Below are 14895 nucleotides of genomic sequence, written 5' to 3'. Positions count from 1 at the left end.
TCCCTTCTTAAAGTTTATGGCCCTTTACCTGTGACCAGTGGGGAAACCTGGGCCTGTCCACTACTCCAGTGTCCAACCCAGGGACCCTCGACACGCTCTGCTGACTCCAATCTGTTATTGCTATTTCCCTGACTCTCTTCTTACCAGGCCCCTTTTATCTCCAAACCTCTCTCAGGGCCAGGGTCCCCAGGTTCTGCTCAATTGTCAGGGCGGGGAGCAGCTTCCCTCCCACCCTCCCACCCCCAATCCCAGCCACAAACTGAGCAGCCTAGGCCCTGCAGCTCCTCTTAGCTGAGTTTGCTAGGCTCTGGCCATGTTCCTTGCTATCTTGTTCCTTGCCCTGCATTTCTTAGGGGCCATCATTATATGTGCTTCTAAATCCCCCAACCAAGGGAAAAACATGCCACCCACTGGCTCCTCTAAACGGGGTGGGAGCCCCCTTCTTGGGCCATTTCTTCCACACTCTTGACTTGAACAGGCTTTCTGCTGCTGCCTCCCCAGCTGCCCTGGGCCTGGAATCTCCTCTCTGCATGTCTTTCATGTCTCACTAAATCTGTTTCTGCTGAGTCTCTGTCTCCATTTGTACTCCTGTGTCTGTCCCTGTATTTATCTGTCTCTACATGTGCATATTTCTGCATATTCTATGTCTCTCTCCATCTGCATATGTAAGTCTTCATATGCATAGCTGGTTTCAGAGTAGCAGCCGTGTTAGCCTCTATTCGCAAAAATAAAAGGAGTACTTGTGGCACCTTAGAGACTAACAAATGTATAGCTGTGTCAGTGTCTGCTTGTCTGTCTTTTCCTGCTTGTGCATCTGTCCCTGTATGTTTCCCTGCATTCAGACTGTGTATGTATGTCTCTCGCTCTCTTGCTGTGTGTTTGTGGCTGCCTGTGTGTGTCTGCAGGTCTTTACTTCTGTCGTGGCATGCCAGTGTATCTATGTGTATCTGTTTCTGCATGTCTGTGCATCTCCATGCATCTCTCCCTGTGTGTTTGCATGCTTGTCCCTGCATGTCTGTGTCTCTGGAAGTCTGGGCGTCGACCTCTGCACGTCTCTCTGCCTGCCCATGTGTCTGTGTGTCAGTCTTTGCATGTGTCTTTGTGTGTGCATCTCCGTCAGTCTCTGCATGTACGTGCGTGTTTCAGTCTCAGCGTCTCCGTACCTCTCCCCCTGTATCAGTTCCTGTATGTCCGCATCTGGCATATTTGCCCCTGTTTGCGTGCAGAGACCATGCCTGAAGGAAGCCATGTTTACTCTGTGGCGGGAGGATTTTCCTACACTAGGGGTGCTGTGATCCCGGAAGATGTTTCTTTACACAGTTCTGCACAGTCCCTGTCCCAATGTGCGAGCAGCAGCCACAGCTCGGTTACATGCCACTCTTCCTGGTGTTAAGTTGGGTGGCAGGCAGAGGCTGGGAGTCGCCCTGGGGCATGACTGGGGTTTCAGCATTGGTTACATTCCCTCCTTGTGAATTTAACGAGCCCGGGGGAAAAAAACATCAGCTACCAGGAGTGGGGTTCGAACCCACGCGGACATGCGTCCATTGGATCTTAAGTCCAACGCCTTAACCACTCGGCCATCCTGGTGCAGGTGCAAGACTTGCACGAGGACACTCCTACATAGCTGCCGCCGCCAAGCCTGACTTGCCCCATCTACGGGAGGAGAACGGGGCCATTAGCCCCCAGCGGGGCCCCCCGCAGCTTGTCATCGTCAGCGCGGGAGGGCGCAGAACCCAAAGCAGCGAGCGGGACGCGCCGGGAGAAAGGCGGGCCGCGCCCGCGCCGGGAGAAGCGGGCGGGGGATTTAGTGTGAGAAGGGCGGGAGTCGCGCGCTCCGCCCGGCAGCGCCAGGTCACGGCCTCACCTCACCCCCCCGCCCCCCCACGATGGGAGCGCCTGGACCGGCCGCCCCGCAGCCAGGCCGAGGCACGGTGCCCCCGGAGCGCCCCCCTACTCCACACCCCCCACTGCAGCCCCCCAATCCACATGCCACTCCCCCCACATACTGCACCCCCCCACTGCGTCCCCCATCCACACCCACACTGTGCCCCCACACTGCATCCCCAATCCACACCCCACACGGCACCCCACACTGTGGCCCCACTGCACACTGTTTCCCCCGCACGCTGCACCCTCCAGCTGCACCCCCCACACTTACGCCCTGTTTCACCCCTCCCCTGGACACCCCACGTGGCACCCCCGCTGCGCACTCCACACTCGTTCCCGCCATGCTGCACACCCCACACGGCAACCTACTTCCTGCACTCCTTCAGTCAATAAACCTGCACCCATTGCACCCCTATATGCAGCCCTGCTTATACGCCACACCCCACTGCACCCCACATCACCTCCCACATGCCTCAGTGCACCCTCCCCCACCCACTACACCCTTCACTGCCCATACACCTGCACCCCATACACACCATTATATTCTCCATACACAGACACTTGCACTACTGTATCCCCCCCTACAAAAAAAATCACTGACACACTCCCCTCCCTCACAAACAACCAGACAGAGAGCATGGAAACTTCTGCCTGACAAAAGGGTAAATTTTTCTGAAAAGTTGTAATTTCTGGAGTTTAGAATAAAAGTACTTCCACCCCCAGCGTTCCAGTGCCCTTGTTGGATCACCAAATGAAATTAATAGGCAGCAGGTTTAAAACAAACAAAGGGAAGTATTTCTTCACACAGCGCACAGTCAACCTGTGGAACTCCTTGCCAGGATGTTGTGAAGGCCAAGGCCATAACCGGGTTCAAAAAAGAACTAGATAAATTCATGGAGGATAGGTCCATCAATGGCTATTAGCCAGGATGGGCAGGGATGGTGTCCCTATCCTCTGTTTGCCAGAAGCTGTGAATGAGCGAGAGGGGGTCTGTTCATTCCCTCTGGGGCACCTGGCACTGGCCACTGTCAGAAGACAGGATACTGGGCTAAATGGACCTTTGGTGTGACCCAGTAGGGCCGTTCTTATGTTCTTGTAGTGCTGTGTCATGAAAGTGCCACTCTTAATAACCATAACAGGCTACTGACTTTGCTCCATTTTGCGCAAAGCCAGCAAGAAGCAGGTACCATGGCTGAAATGCTGCCCCTCACTTTCTGTTTAATTTATGTAATAAAAGCAGTCTTCCCTTTCCTCTCAGTCTTTCCCTTTAGAGGTCTTCCCTTTCCCCTCAGTCCTGCATGTGGTACACACCCTTGGGCCTACATGAAACTGAAAACAAATCCTTCCTTGCTCTATTTCACACTTATGGAACAAATGACATTTTGTTTGTTCTTTGGCCATTTAATTAATGCTCTGAAAATGAGATTAAGTTGGCAAAACAGTCACATTCTAAGGCAGTGAAACCCTATGGTGCAAAGTATTTCCTGGCAAAACTGTGGTTTCCTTAAGGAAATGAAGAACTGTTCAGAAAAAGTCCCAATCAATTGTGATAATGAAGAGACCATCAGTCTACCAAAAAGGAAAGGAAGAGAAGAAAACAGACACTAACTTTATTATTTACTGACATTTTACTTATTCCCATTTAATTGTATACTGGAACATACGTGCCCTGGCTGATAGAAACAGGCTTCTCTAGTTAAACAGGTTTCTTTAGGGGGGAAAATGTTACTCCTGGAATTGTATGGTGTCGCCACACCTTTCCCTTCAAAGGCATGTTCGGTCCCACAGAAATCTGAGCACTATGTATGACACATGAAATCAGGCAAATAGTTACATATTTTCTGTATGTAATAACTAAAGGCAAAAGCAGGATTTGACAATGAAAAATGTTTCATGTCTTTCAGTTCTTCTTTTTCTATAAATATATAGGTCATTTTATATTGAGGTTCCATTTATAAATAGCATATATTAACACTTTAACAAATCATAAATCAGTTGCTAGTGTCGCACAGGTCACTACATTGCTTCTAATAATTTATAACTCCTTTAGCTGATGTTCTTGGAATTCTATAACATATGCTATCTATATTAATGGGTCCTAAGGCTAGCAGTGCTGGATTTACAATGGCGCCAGTGGCTCAGAAGGGGCCCTGGCCTACTCCGCTTGCACTGCACCCCGAGACTCCTCCAGCCCGCTCCCCTGCCCCACGCCCACCACTTGCTCCTCTCCACCCTCTGGCCCCACCTGCCTGTTCCTCTCTACCCCCTGGACGGAACCCAGTGCACCTCTGGCTCCAGGAACTCTCTGCTTCCCACCACCTCTGGGGCCCCACCTGTCTCCCCGGAACTGAGCTGCCTGGGACTGGTGCAGAAGCCTGGCCAGTCTCGGCCAATTGGGGCGGGGGGGGGGGGGGGGGGAAGACAGTGCGGGGGGGCTTGGCTTGATCCCTCCAGGCAAGTGGACCCTGAGGGAGCCCAGCCGGGGCAGGCCCTGGCCTGGCTGATTGCGGCACTCCCAAGGGGCCGGAGCGATTCACCGCCCTGGGACCAGCCCTGGTTGCACTGGTTCCTCAGCCCAGCAGACAGCCACCTCCAAGCAGGGCTGGTGAATGTGGCCAGGAGGCAGAGAGTGGGGTTGGACTCTGGGGAGGTGTTCTGGGCTGTGAGGGGGGAGGGAAGATCTCTATGTGTTGGGGCACTAGGGAGTGGGGGTTCTGTGTGGGGTGCTGGGCAGTTGTGGTGGGGCTGTGGGCCCCTGGGCAGGGGTGGTGTGCAGGGAGCTGTGCATTTGTGTGTGGGTGCTGGGCATAGTGGTTCCAGGGGACTCTGGCCATAGGGAGTCAGGAGGGTGTTGCAGAGCTGCCGACTTTCTGATTTCCCTGGGGGTGCTTGACCCCCCCGCTCTCCCCCTGGCCCTGCCCCCACTCTACCATTTCCCCCAAGGCCCCACCCCTGCCCCGCCTCTTCCTGCCCCATTCTGCACCCTCCCCCAAGTGCCCCCCATCCTCACTGTGACATTGCACTCTATATGATTTTTATGAAAATATGCTAATGAGTGTGAATATAATGTAACTGAAATATGCTTCATACAAAAGGTCTCTTGTAAGGTATCATTACAACGTTTATAATCTACTGAGTGTGGTCATCCTATTTGTATAAATGTATCACTCTTGTATCTGAAACTAGAAATATGAAATATAACTCTGAGGGCCTACTGTAGTTATGCAAAATGTGGGCCATTAATGGTGGTTTGGAACCTTGATGTCTCCCATCAACCAGGACAACTGACTGTGGATGGCTCTGTTTGCAGGCAGGCCTTCCTGTGAGTCAGGCTGGAAGGAATGAAGGCTTGGGGGTCTCACAGGACATATGATCATGTCACCTGGTACTGGAATCCATCTTAAACCTGGTGCTTTTCCATTTAGAAGGAGGGATGAAAACCCAGAGAGAGACAAAGGATTCCTGCCTTGTGCAAAAGATATATAAGTGGGTGAAATAGAACAAAGGGAGGCAATCATGAGAAATCTCCGAGCTACCACCTTGAGCTGGAACAAGGGCTGTACCAGGGGAATGGATTGTGCCCAGACCAAGAAGGCATCCAGTCTGTGATAGAAGCTTATTGAAACATCTGAGGGTGAGAGTTCATCTGTAATCATTAGGTTTAGACATGCGTGATTTTTTTTTTTTTTGGTTTGGTAATTTACTTTGTTCTGTCTGTTATTACTTGGAACCACTTAAATCCTACTTTTTTGTATTTAATAAAATCACTTTTTACTTATTAATTAACCCAGAGTATGTATTAATACTGGGGAGGAGGGGGGCACACAGCTGTGCATATCTCTTTATCAGTGTTATAGAGGGAGAACAATTTATGAGTTTATCCTGTATAAGCTTTATACCAGGTAAAACGGATTTATTTGGGGTTTGGATCCATTGGAAGCTAGGCATATAAGTGTTAGAGACAGGAACACTTCTTAAGCTATTTTCAGTCAAGCCTGCAGTTGCTGGGGGATGTGGTTCAGACCTGCGGCTGTGTTTGCAGCAGGCTAGTGTGCCTGGCTCAAACCAGGCAGGGCACTAAATCCCAAAGCTGGCAGGGAAAGTGGGCTCAGGGGTAGTCTCAGCACACCAGGTGGAAGTCCCAAAGGGGGTTTCTGTGATCCAACCAATCACACTCACTTCATCTCTTCCTGCCCCTCTCCCTCTCCCTCCTCCCCAGCGCCTCCTGCCCGCTACTGAACAGCTGATCAGCAACGGGCAGGAGGTGCTGGGGGCAGGGGGAGGAGCTGATCAGTGGGGCCGCCAGTGGGTGCTCAGCACACACTATTTTTTTTCTGTGGGTGCTCCAGCCCCAAAGCACCCATGGAGTTGGCACCTATGGGGTGTTGGGGGAGGAGGGCTATGTGGATCGGTATGGGCCCACCCCTGAGGGCAAGGGGCATGCTGGCATCACAAGGCCGGGCGGGCCAGTGTGCATCTGACAACTGCCGGTTTGTAAATAGTGTCCTCGCACTGGGCTGGGCAGAGTGGGGCCGCCCCTGCCATACCATGCCCCATTGCCTTTGGCTGGCCCCACACTCTGGGGACTGACCTCCCCGTGCCATGCTCCATTGCCTCCATTGCGGCCCACAAATGTGTTTGGCTCTGGGCCCACAAAAGATTAATCCAGCCCTGCAGGCCAGAAGAGACCATTGTAATCATCTACACTGACCTGTAAAACACAGGTTATGGGATTTTCCTGCATTAATGCATGTGTGAATTAGAACATATCTTGTAGCAAAACACCTGTACGTATCTGTAACATGCTCATGACATTAATGATTTATTAAGCCATATTATTATAACATATGACCAATGTAATACACACACAACCACACATATGATGATATACACACAGGACATTAAATGTCATGTAATATATTAGTAGCCAGAACCCCAGATCAAACCAAACATGCCTTTGAATGGAAAGGTTGATCAACTCTTGTTATTAGAAACAAACAAACAAAAAAAACCCAAACCCCACTGTTTATATTATACATAAGAGAGAGAGAGACTCACTCAGGTCTGGTCTACTCTACGAAGTTAGGTTGACGTAACACCTTGCGTTAACTTAGTTGTGCATATGTCTATACTTAAATTTTTCTCCCACCAATGTATGTGCCCCATTATGCTGTCTTAGTAACATCAGCTCCCTGAGCAGCACTAAGCCATGGTCAATATACGGAGACTGACACAACACGACTGTAGACCCTATGTTACCGACGTCAACCCTAACAGCCTTCCAGCTGCTGTTCCACAATGCCCAGCACTGAGCACTCTGGTCACAATTGTGAATTCCACTGCCCAGGTGTCACACATACTTGGAGTCCCCCCCTCCCCCTAAATCCTTAAAACCCCCACAAATGCTTGAAATGTCTTTTTCTGGTTGTCGAGCCTGGTGAGCACACCTCTATCTGCTCTCCGTTGTTCTGAGCAAATGCCCAGCTGACCATACGAGCTACGCACTCCAGACATGCTCTACATGGAGTAGACAGGAGATTTTAGATTTCCTGGGCCTGTGGGGAGAAGATGCTGTGCAACCACAGTTCCAAGCCAGCTGTAGAAATTTTGACATCTATGAGTAGATTGCTTGGGAAGTGCAGCAGGTGGGTATGACAGGGACCAGCAGCAGTGTCACATGAAAGCCTAGGAACTGCAGCAGGCACAGTAGAAGGCCAAGGAGGTTAACTATTGATCCAGTTCCAAGCCACAGACCTGCCACTTTTACAAAGAGCTGTATGCCATGCTTGGAGGAGACCCTTCCACCACCCTGCAGGCCACCGTGAATACCTCAAAGGAGCTTGAGTCACAGGCCCCTGCCATGAACCGTGAGGAGGAGGAGTGGTATAGTGGCCAGGCGACCAGAGAGTCCAGCTGTGAGCCAGGACCTGTTTTTGACTGCACCAAATTCAGCCAGTCCCTGAAGCTGAGTATGGATGATCCTAATAGAGGGGAAGGAACTTTGGGTAAATGTGTAAATACATTTCTCATTATGGTGATGTCCCCCTCCCCCGCAACTTCGTTATTATCTGCTTTTCATTCTCCTCCAGAGTTAGGTGGGAGGGGCATGCATAACGGTTTGTTTCTGTAAATAGGGATGTCACTTGAATCCTCCTGAGAGATCTCAATGAAACTTCCATGGAAGTACACTCTGTAATCCTCTCCTGAAGGTTTCTGGGCATGGCAGCCTTATTTCTTCCTCCACAGTAGGACACTTTCCCATGCCAGTCAGTGATAACTCCAGCAGGCACCATCGTAGTAAACAAGCTAACGGCATATGGGCCTCGTTGATTTTAGGATGCCAGCAGCAGCTGTGCTCTCTCTGCCACTGTTAACCTCAGGAGTTAGACATTTTGTAGAACCACTGCCTGTGGAAAATGGTGCCAGTATTCATGGCCAGTGTCCTATGCTAATAGTTTCATGGAACTAAGCAATTGCCTCCTCATTTCCCTTACCCCGGTGGGTCAGACTCACCACGGCTTGAGCTGAGAGTGGTACCAACACAAACACTCAAAAGTAGAAGTGTCAATGAGCATGTTGTGTTTCACACTTTAGGGGAGCAAGGGAAGGGGGGAGTTCTGAATGTTAAGTTTTGCTTTCTATGGTTATACTAACACTGGGGCACCTGGCATTGGCCACTGTCGGAAGACAGGATACTGGACTAGATGGGTCTTTAGTCTGACCCAGTGATGGCTGTACTTATCCTCTAATATTTTTATGTTCTTAAGAATAGTACTTCTGTGAGTTTTATCTGTAGCTGTGGCCTTGAGAGGGTCCCCTTCCACACCAGTGGAACAACTGGTAGGACATGGTCTCTGAGATTCTGGATGTCAGTGCAGCATCAGACCTTGAACAGAGGGCATGGAGGGTGAATATTGCCGACTGTATGGAGATGGAAAGAGCAGACAGGAGAAAGACACAGGAAAAGGAGAGAGGGATACACCAGGACATACCTAATGGGTCTTCTCCATCAGCAAACTCAGATGCTGCAGTGTAGACTCCTATGGAGCTCCAGGTTCAACAATCCCAGGCTCGACTCCCATTGCAGTCAGTGGAGAACTGCAGCATAGCTGTTCCCTAAGCACTCCCCCGCCCCTACCTAGTATTCTACATGGCCTCAGGGCCTTCACACCTGCTTCCACTCCACGCTGGGAGAAAGCGTGGACAACCCCAGCTTCATCTACACTGACGTGTGAGAGCCACGGTTGATATTTGTGTAGCTACAATGGACATCAGTGTCTGCTTTATTTATTAAGGTTCCTAAATATTTTTAAGTTAAAATGTATATACTTTTAAGGTCTTCAGGAAATTTTTGAGCTATTTTCATAAGTGAATAAAACTCTTTTGTTTTGAAAGTGAGTCATCTTCATTAGTTTACAACACATGGTGTATAATGCCTGCTGGCAGTAAAAGTAATGGTCTTGCATACTCACAACCCATAGGATCAATGCCAAACAGTGTAGTCATAAATGTATAGCAAGCCCCCACCATTAATAAGTGCACTGTCAGGAAGCACCACACAATTCCTAACAGGCCCACAAACTGCAGTACCACGTTGAGTCTAGTACACTACAGCACATTAACAGCGAGCCACAATAAAGTGCTCTTTCAAAGCCTCCCTGAGCTGTATAGCTCCTCACTGAGTTCATCAGATAGCCCTTATGTCTGGCTGTTCAAACTCAGCAGACAACCGCTCACCCTCCAACCCTGCAACAAGTTTTCTCCCCTTGCTTAACAAATATTATACAGGACACAATGGGAAGCTATACCCACTGCAATATTCTTTCGCACTGACATCCGGTCTGGTGAGGAAACACCACCACTGTCCCTTCAATCTACCAAAAGCACATTCAACTGTCATTCTGCACCTGCTGAGCCTGTAGTTGAATCTCTTATTCATGCTGTCAAAGTGGCCACTATATGGCTTCATGAGACAGGGACTAAGGGGTAGGCTGGGTTCCCCAGGATCACTATTGGCATTTCAGCATTGCCAACGGTAATCCACTGCTCAGGGAAGAATGTCCCTCCTTGTAGCTTTCTGAACAGTCCTGTGTTCTTAAAGATGCACGTCATATACCTTCCATGAGCAGTGCACACTGATGTTGGTGAAGTGCGGGCACGACCACGTAGCCCATTCTGCTGATGTACTCTGGGGCCAAAATAGGGATATGCGTGCCTCTATTGCTCCACCACAGTTTGGGAACCCCATAGCTGCAAAGCTATCCACTGTGTCCTGCATGTTGCCGAGAGCTGCAGTCCTGTGTGGTTGGAGATAGTTAATGGGCCCAGGCACTTGCATGAAAATGGCCTCCACCGTGGATCTTCCCACTCCAAAATGATGTCTCACTAACTGGTAGCAACATGGCGTGTAAGTTTCCACAGCATGAGAGCCACTTGCTTCTCCACTGTCAGTGCAACTCTCAGTTTGGTGTCCCTGTGTTGGAAGGCTAGGGGAAGCTCGGCACACTGATCCAGGAATGCGCCCTTGTGCGTCCGAAAGTTCTGAAGCTGTTGCTCATCATCCCAAGCCTGCATTACATTGCGGACCCACCAGTCAATTCTCGTTTCTTGAGCCCAGAAGCAGCTCCTCAATGAATGCCACCAATAACCTTGAATTGGTTCTCGCAATGACCCACAGCAAACTGACCACCAGGAAATCATCATGTTCCCCACATTTCTTCTTGTGGCTCTGCAGATACCAGAGGATCATGCATCCTGTGCTTGCAATGCTTATGACAATAGCGCAGAGACGTGCAGACTGTAAGGTGGCCAGCTACAGGTCCCATGTGGGCTCATGGGAAATTGAAAATAGGCACAAAAATTATGCGGTAGAGATGATATAATGAGATGAAGAGCATTGCATTATGGGAAGTTGACCCCTTTTTCCCAGTTACCTCCGGGGGTCTCGTTTCTGCCTCACCACTCATTGCCACAACTTTCCAAAAGTCAGCGTCCTTATTGGTGGCAGGTTGCAAATTGAAATTCCTACCTATGGTGCACCACACTGTGCAACAACACAAGCCCTCTTAACGAGTACATGCAGCACTGATGCAAGGAATCAAGTATGCAAGTGCACAAGTGATATGCTAAATGTGGTAGCTATATGCTGCTGTAACTTGCGTCAGCACAACTTTGTAGTGTAGCCATAGCCTTAGTTTGTCACCCAAATTTGGGCCTTTCCCCATAAATTTATCAGGAACTGTCCCTGACTTCAATAGGAATTTACAGGACTTTACAACAAAAAAGCGTTAATATGACTAGATCCAATCATCACTGTCCATCTTTTTTGGTTAAAAATAAGTGTTCTTGGTTGCAAGGCAAAAGTAATCTTGATAATTGTCTTTCTTTCACAAATTGCAAAATCATTAAGATAATGGTTCTGAGAGAAGTGAGAAGGAGCTGGATAAGTAATATAATTAAGATTTCCTTAGCATTATGGATATGTGGCCAGGTTGAAAGTGACATACAACAGTTTCCTAAGAGGGAGCAGTTCTTCCTTGTAGTACAATGAAATGCTGACACCTTTCAGAGACATTTGGCTCCTAGGTGAACAAATCACAGGCCTATACAAAACTAGAATTGAAACAGCTGGGTGTGTGCACATGTCAATATGTATGCACTGAATGCAACATCTCATTAAGTAACATTCAGTCACTATTTGAACAATGGGGTATTAATATTTTAATTTGTTAATTGATAAAAATACATATTTCAGTCATTACCCCACCCCAATTCAATAGTATTTAAATTATTGTAATTCTTAATCTAAAATATCCAATTTATTATTTTCCACCTCTCCCCTTAATTACTATTTTAATTATTTTATGACTAAAATTTCCTCTCTGTTCTCAAGCACTGAATTATAGTGAATGTTTATTATTGAAGGGAATTGTCTATTATTGAAGGGAAACTGCATATTTTACAGTTTGTGCCACACCACCACATATTGTTTGTATAAATGCCAATGCTTAAAAGTAACCTCTTTAGCTAACAGAAAAGGACTGATGATCATAAAAGTTGAGAGGCTACAAGATAAATATTTTTAAGAACGTTTTCACTCTTCTGCAATTTCCTGACAAGATCTTTTAAGCATTTCAGATCAGCAGCATCTACAAGAACCTGAATGCTGAAAAGCTTCCCTACAGAGGTGTACCCAAGCACTGCACTTCACAGCTGTTTACAATTACCTATCACCTTCTCTGCAGTAACATCCAGAGGAGTGAGGATTTCGCCTATGTATAATTTTAGAAGCACTGAAGTTTTCTGGAACTTCACACTTTTAAGTAGCCTCTGCTAACCCTGTTGTGAAATTACAGAAACAGCAGACAGCAAGCTCCATTTTAAGTTCCTTCTATTTGTAAATGAACCCAAATACTACTACATTTATTGTCCTCTAAATTACAGAATTGTAGAGATGCTTCAGTATTCTCTGGGGATTCCATGTTGGCACCTACAAACTAGTGAATCTGAAATTTGCTGGCATGGCCCTTTTAAGATTGAGTGTTCTGTGTTGACCTGCATCTTTTGTGTGTGAGCTCCAATTTCTTGCAGGTTCTCTCCTTGAACCAATAATTATTTGCATGGTGAGGCTGTTTCCCACAGTTAAAACACCCAATGTTCGAGTGTTCTTCATGTTGTGCTTTCTGCTTGACCCAAATGTGCGTTGCTCAGTTTTGTTGATACTGTTGCAACTCTCTGGCATCTTTACTAGACGTCTCCATTGCTGCTGGTGGTAAAACAGTAGCACAATGGTGAGATTTAGGGCTTATAACTGGGGAACCCATCTGAATGGCTTTGCAGAGGTCCCCCAACTTTGTAAAGAGGTGGCACTGAATGCTCCATCGACCACTGAAATAGCCCTGCTCTTCCACAACATAGGTCCAATATACATAGGCCATACAATGAAACTGGTAAATGGAATGTGTAAAACTGTCTCTTCCGTACTCTCTCATTATTGTGTATTTCCCAGGGTGTTTGCAAAACCATCCTATTTGTGCACAGTGTGCACCTAGAGCGCTAAAGTTAAACATCTGCATTTTGTCAGCACATTTCAAAAACAGGGTTGTAATTGAGACTAGGGCACAGTGGCTGGTTGTTTATTACATTTCTGAAGAAAAAAGTATTAGGTTCACATGAAAATCACATTGTGTTTTATCTGCTGTAGAGGCAGTCATGTAAACGGTCTATAAAATGATAGTTCATTTCCTGTCATAGTCATATCCTTTTCATTTTTAGAGAGATCTGAGGCATCAAGTCTTGCAACTGTGCCCATTTCCTTTATCTTCCAGTTGTTCCTGGCTTTCTGACAAGGCTGGAAAGTTTATTCAAATTTCTAAAATGTAACTATATGTAAAATTAATTTAACAGTCTAGTGTGCTGGCCAAAAATCCCATATCACAAAGTAAATAGAGGGCTGCCAATAGATATATTCCATGCAGCCAAACCCCTCCTCAGTCGCTTTAGAGAAAAGAGGAAAAAAGTTTGGGCCAATTACTCTATTTTTATTGCTTTGATGGAGGGAGACGGGGGGAAAGACTAGAAGCTGTACAACCTTTTTTCCCTAGATGATTCTCTCAAAACAAGTGCCAAAGAGATGCCCCCTAGGCTGCTGCAGTTCTTGGGATGGCCTGAACCCTTCACGTTGAAGTTACAATTTAAGAGCGTTCTACCCCAATAACTCAAAGCAAATTTTATAAAGTGTAGCAGAAACATTGAACCCTCAAAGGTGCAGTGGAGTAACCACTAACATATAGCATTGAATATTCCTCATCCATTAGCGAGTGCATGGTATGAGTAATACAATTTTTCCTTCAATGCTAAGCGCATAATTTTAGAGGAAGTGCAGCACTGTGTTAGGGCTCGCTTGGTTTTCAGTTCCCCTCTGCCAGTACCAGGAGGATCCTGCCACTGTCACCAATTTCCTCATGAAGCTCCTGCCATTCCCCTCACTTCCTCTTTCACATTAACTGCCTCCTCCCTACTCCTCAAAGCCAAAACAAACCAAAACACCTTCTTTCTTTAAGGCCGTTGCTCCTGGCTCGAATCCTGTGGCTTGGAAGGTAGTGCCGTGTCATTGGCAAAAGGAGGGTACATGCAATCCAACTGTTTGCATCTCCCTAAGCATGGCTCTAGTTTTACTCCAGCTCATTTTCCCCATGATTCCTTCCATTCCCCAGCTTGTTTTATAAATGCACTGACATGCTATCAAGCCCCTTTTATCTTCTTCCCCCACCCATCCTATGGGGACCTGACATTGTGTTTCATTCTCTGTAACTACAGTGAAACCCATCCTTTCGAAAACACTATGTAATGGTGACAAGGCAAGTTCACAGACTGGTAAAGTCAAAAAGCAGAGCATTAAGCAATACACATTTACAAGAAACAGAACTCTTAATTCTTGAAAGTAGTTCACTATTTAACTTCACAAGCTTTAGATTTCTTAAGAATATATTTTACAAGAAATATACTAGATATAGTTTTTCCATCTTGGACTAAACTATTAATTGGGGATTGCCAATCACAGCCTGTTTGGATGCATGCAAGCCTTAACTACTTTCACAACATAACTGTATTTTTCTTGTTTCAAAATAGGTTTCTTCTTCTTGCTTATCTCAGTTCCTTTCCTGTGTGACAGTGAGGATGCAGCATTAGAATGGATATTAGCAATGTGATGTTTTAAATATGATCTTAAGGATCTCTCCGAGCTGCTGGATTTAATGTGTACCCCTTTTTACAATGGAGGAATGTTTAAGATTTTCTGAAAAAACCTGAAGTGTGAGTTACATTGGCAGGGAACAATAGCAGGACATTTTTTCACATTAATGTTTCAGGCACACGTGTGAGTTGATGAAAGAGGGTAATGTCTGGTAATGTGACTTTTTCCAAGTTCCACAGAATATCAATGTGCATGGAACCATTTAGATCTGCTGATTCAAGGTGCGACTCTCTGCATCTTTACCATTATGCTGA

At 47.0% G+C, this 14895-nt stretch overlaps 1 non-coding gene across 1 annotated transcript; it reads right to left on the bottom strand.

Moving 5' to 3' along the window:
* Positions 1-1504: 1504 nt before the first annotated feature.
* Positions 1505-1587, bottom strand: TRNAL-UAA (transfer RNA leucine (anticodon UAA)). The gene has a single exon. It is a non-coding gene; the product is annotated as a tRNA-Leu (tRNA).
* Between the last annotated feature and the right edge of the window lie 13308 nt (positions 1588-14895).

This window comes from Eretmochelys imbricata, chromosome 3, assembly GCF_965152235.1.
Source record: "Eretmochelys imbricata isolate rEreImb1 chromosome 3, rEreImb1.hap1, whole genome shotgun sequence".
NCBI lineage: Eukaryota > Metazoa > Chordata > Testudines > Cheloniidae > Eretmochelys > Eretmochelys imbricata.
Note: the sequence above shows the minus strand (reverse complement) of the source record. Positions and strands in the feature narration are given on the sequence as shown.